The sequence below is a fragment of the Physeter macrocephalus genome, chromosome 18 (genome assembly GCF_002837175.3).
Source record: "Physeter macrocephalus isolate SW-GA chromosome 18, ASM283717v5, whole genome shotgun sequence".
NCBI lineage: Eukaryota > Metazoa > Chordata > Mammalia > Artiodactyla > Physeteridae > Physeter > Physeter macrocephalus.
Window position 1 is genome coordinate 41281553 of NC_041231.1, and position 5374 is coordinate 41286926.

The window sequence follows — 5374 nt, forward strand, 5'->3', positions numbered from 1 at the left end:
CCAGGGAAGGCCCGGTTGCTTTTTTTTCTTTTTTTTTTGCAGTACGTGGGCCTCTCACTGTTGTGGCCTCTCCCGTTGTGGAGCACAGGCTCCGGACGCGCAGGCTCAGTGGCCATGGCTCACGGGCCTAGCCGCTTCGCGGCGTGTGGGATCTTCCCGGACCAGGGCACGAACCCGTGTCCCCTGCATCGGCAGGCAGACTCTCAACCACTGCACCACCAGGGAAGCCCGGTTGCTTTTAAATGTAGAGAAATTACCTCTGTCCTGATTTGCAATATCTGTGCTATTGTGGGCTGTTTTTCTCTTTTGGGCCTATTTGTATTGGAGCAATAATTTCACCCTTTGGCTACACAGAAGTCCAATTAATATTACAAATACGGTCCCATAAAATTCACTTCGTGACATTAGAATGTTTTGTTGCTAATACTCTCCAAGGTTTTTAATTTCAAGTCCTCCATGGTGACTTAGTGCAGAAATTCAAGAGCACAGTTATTTTCCCCCAAAGGGAAAGGTGAACTAAGTGATGCCAAGCTTCTATCAACTTGCTCCTCCTCCTGGGGGTATCTTGTTTTTGATCCTATCTCCTTTTACTTTCCTCACCAGAAACAAACAACAAACTAACAAAAACCATACTGGAACAAAGATTTATATTTCTGGAAAAAACACTTATTCACTAATGCATTCATTCAAGCAATATTTACCTACTGTGTGTCAGATCCTGTGTGTAAGGCACTGAGGAAGCCACACACACACAAAAAGACTGTTTTCAGGTAGCTCACAGTCTTGAGTGGGCAGGAAGAAGGTGCTGAGGGGCCTGTGACATATCTGGAGGTGCTTCCTATGGTGGGGCTCGATAGCTATAGCCCATCTGGAAGTGCCATGTCAGTCTCCAGAGGTTGAAATCAGGGAAGCTTTGGTCACTTCTCATTTGAAAGACCCTGGCTAACTGCAAGGAATCTGCATTTTAATAATATTTTGAATGGGTTGGTAAAATAGGAACAGATGGTTAAAGTTTGTCTTTTAGGGAAAATAATGAAACATTGCATTGCTTAATCTGTCTCTTTTTCACACTCTTCCCTATCCCCTCCCCACTGCAAAGATATTCAGATGTAACGAAATTTAAAGGAAAATACTAATAATATCTTAGTCACTTAGGTCTCTTCACCTGAAAGGACCCTAACTTTGTCAGCTATCTCTGTGTTAACCTATTCTGTTAGCCCTTTATTCCAGTGTTACCTCCTGAGAGAAGGTTTCCTAAAAAGTGTTGTTTTGGGGGAACATAAGAGGTGGCGGTGAAGTGAGACTAGCTTGGGTGCCTTTCTGCCATGAAGGAAACCAGCTCTGTAGATGCTTTATTAACAAGAGCAGACCCATTCCTAGATGAATCCAGCAGGGCAGAGCTGGATAACATGTGTTCTGAGCCTCCTATCCACCTGTCCCTGGGCTACAGAAGGGCATAAGCTCTAGATGCAGCACCTCTTGATGAAGAGAAAGCAGAATGTCACTACTATCACCTGCATGTCACTTGGACTTGCCTCAATACGCACTGCATTTCTCTGAAGTTTTTCCATCATTCTGCTTGGACAGAGCACCAGATGAGATCAACTGATGGGAGAGGGAAGTGAGTGCTGCTCTGGCACCATGGCCAAAAGCTCTTGGGAGAATGAGCATCACATACCACTTGCCTACTGCTTGCTGACTTCAGTCACGAGAGCCCCCATCCTGGATAAACATCATCTTTGTGGCCACACATTGTTTTATGAGCTGAGTCATCAGACTGGCTGACTCCTTAAATGCTGCTGTCTGATTCTCCAGGCAGCAGAAAACGAGGAGAGAAGATATGAAGTGTAGCTCATTGAGCTTTGTAGAGGGCCAGTCTCAATTGCCAAAGGTGATGGGGGAGTCATCATTATGGAGTTTGCTTATGTTAAAAAATGGTTGAGCTTCCCTGGTGGCGCAGTTGTTGAGAGTCCACCTGCCGATGCAGGGGACACGGGTTCGTGTCCCGGTCCGGGAAGATCCCACATGCCGCGGAGCAGCTGGGCCCGTGAGCCATGGCCGCTGAGCCTGCGCGTCCGGAGCCTATGCTCCAAAACGGGTTCGTGTCCCGGCCCGGGAAGATCCCACATGCCGCGGAGCAGCTGGGCCCGTGAGCCATGGCCGCTGAGCCTGCGCGTCCGGAGCCTATGCTCCAAAACGGGAGAGGCCACAACAGTGAGAGGCCCACGTACTGCAAAAAAAAAAAAAAAAAAAAAAGGTTGATTAACTTAAGTTCCATTTAGGAGAAAAAGATGATGCTGTCCACATTTCTTGTATGTTACTACAAAATCTGTTTGGTCCGGAGCCTGTGCTCCGCAACGGGAGAGGCCACAACAGAGGGAGGCCCGCGTACCGCAAAAAAAAAAAAAAAAAAAAAAAAAAATCTGTTTGGTTATGGGCTAATTTTGATAGCCACCAGTCTTAAACAATATCCTGCCGAAAACTTGATTCCTTCACTTGTTTATTACGAAGCAATTTATTATCTGAGGTAATAAGTTCAACCTAAAAGCAATAGTGACATGTTAAGTCAAACTGTTTTCAGACTTCTCTATTTCTTAGATAAACTGCTCCACCATGTTTATCTTTTATATAGCTGCTCCCTGCATCGGCAGGCGGACTCGCAACCACTGCGCCACCAGGGAAGCCCTCAATGAATTTTTAATTAAAGCCAATGTGCCTATATCAAAGAAATTTACCCTGATTAACTCAAGTTTCTGAATTTGGAGATTTGTGACTTCCTAAAGTAAATTTCTCAGTTCTCTTTTCCATCCTATTTCATTATGGTCTCAGAAAGCATACAGGCAGATCATTCACCCAAGAGTATATGCTGAATTCCTTTTAGGTGGCAGGCACTATGTTAGTCTCTGTGTGGGGTAAAAATAAGTGAAGAGTGTTCTTTACCACTGAAGAAGGAAACAAATGTTTGTCAATGTGCAAGGTGGACATATTTGATCTCTTGGAGGAGGATGGGATGAGTAAGTGCTATAGGAAAAGCCCTCATGGGAGAGAAAAATCCCCTTCAGCCAGAGGCAGTTGGGGAAGCTTTCCTGGGGAAAGCAGCCCTTGGATGGTGAGGAGGATCCATGAGTTTCAAGAGAGGAGAGTACAAGGGCTGAGGGATACTGTATGCAAAGGCCTAGCAAGAGTCAGGGAATAGCATATGCTTGTGTCTGGAGCTGGGATGGCCCTGGGGACTCTGGGAGAGCAGTTTCCAGGAAGTGACAGGGTCAGAAACCAGACCTTAGGGGACTGAGAGCCAAATAAATTGTGTTGAAATGAAGGGGTCTGGAGACTTCCCTGGTGGTGCAGTGGTTAAGAATTCACCTTCCAATGAAGGGGACGTGGGTTCGATCCCTGGTCAGGGAACTAAGATCCCACATGCCTGGGGCAACTAAGCCTGTGTGCCGCAACTACTGAGCCTGCGTGCTCTAGAGCCCGCACGCCACACCTAGCAGGAAGCCAGTGCACTGCAATTAGAGAAGCCCGTGTGCCACAACGAAAGATCCCACATGCCTCAACAAAGATCCCATGTGCTGCAACTGAGACCTAATGCAGCCCCCAAAAAAAAGAAAGAAAAAAGAAATAAAGGGGTCTGGAGTGGATAATTCTCCTTTGGAGTCAGATAGAGAAAGGAGGGAGAGAGAGGGAATGGGGGATGAGAGTACCAATGGGGCAGGTGTACCTGGGACCACAGAAAGATCCTGTGGAGCAGAACAGGGTAAAAATGGGGGACAGGGAGCAACAACGGTGCGGGGGTTCCTGGGGATCCTGAGTGCCACAGGGGTGGTGGTGAGAACATATGGAAGAGTGGGTGGAAAGGAAGGGAGGGCAGGGCACTGAAGGTCCTGATTTTCAGAGGCAAGCTGGAAGTCAGTTCACATGCTCGGAGGGGTGTGTTGTGTGGGGTGAGGGTAGATTGAGAGCCTTCTTAGTCGAGTGGACTGAGAGCCTAAGGAAGGGCTCAGAGCAGATGCTGTGGGTATAGGAGAGCAGGTGCATAGTCCTTCTGAAGGCCGGTTTTCCACAATGTGTGCTTTGCCCTTTTGCTTCAACTCAAGAAAACTTTCTAAATTTAGTGCAAACAGCAAGACTGTAGGAGTCCTGGACTTATCATACTCTCTCCTTCTCACCTTGGCACCCTTTCTTCTCCCTTTGCCAGTTGGGATTAAAGGCCACCCACCCCTAAGCTGAAGTGTGCAGTCATGGATTGGGATAGTCTTTGTATGGGGAAGTCATCATCTAAGATGGATTCACACAGGAATAAGAGAGTAAACTTTGGGAAAACTAGTTCTTAGGCTCTGAGATTGTCATCACATATATCAGTCAATAGAGTGGAACTAGAAGACAAAATAAGAGCTTTTATTTTTATTTATTTATTTATTTTTGTTGTTGTTGTTGTTTTTTGTGGTACGCGGGCCTCTCACTGTTGTGGCCTCTCCCGTTGCGGAGCACAGGCTCCGGACGCGCAGGCTCAGCGGCCATGGCTCACTGGCCCAGCCACTCCGCAGCATGTGGGATCTTCCCGGACTGGGGCACAAACCCGTGTCCCCTGCATCGGCAGGTGGATTCTCAACCACTGCGCCACCAGGGAAGCCCAAAATAAGAGCTTTTAAAAGGTTGTTCATAGAAGAACGGATAAGTGACCTGGAAGATAAAATAGTGGAAATAACTACTGCAGAGCAGAATAAAGAAAAAAGAATGAAAAGAACTGAGGACAGTCTCAGAGACCTTGGGGACAGCATTAAACGCACCAACATTCGAATTATAGGGGTCCCAGAAGAAGAAGAGAAAAAGAAAGGAACTGAGAAAAGATTTGAAGAGATTATAGTTGAAAACTTCCCCAATATGGGAAAGGAAATAGTTAATCAAGTCCAGGAAGCACAGAGAGTCCCATACAGGATATATCCAAGGAGAAACACGCCAAGACACATCTTAATCAAACTATCAAAAATTAAATACAAAGAAAAAATATTAAAAGCAGCAAGGGAAAAACAACAAGTAACACACAAGGGAATCCCCGTAATGTTAACAGCTGATCTTTCAGCAGAAACTATGCAGCCAGAAGGGAGTGGCAGGACATATTTAAAGTGATGAAGGAGAAAAACCTACAACCAAGATTACTCTACCCAGCAAGGATCTCATTCAGATTTGATGGAGAAATTAAAATCTTTACAGACAAGCAAAAGCTAAGAGAACTCAGCACCACCAAACCAGCTTTACAACAAATGCTAAAGGAACTTCTCTAGACAGGAAACACAGGAGAAGGAAAAGACCTACAAAAACAAACCCAAAACAATTAAGAAAATGGGAATAGGAACATACATATTGATAATTA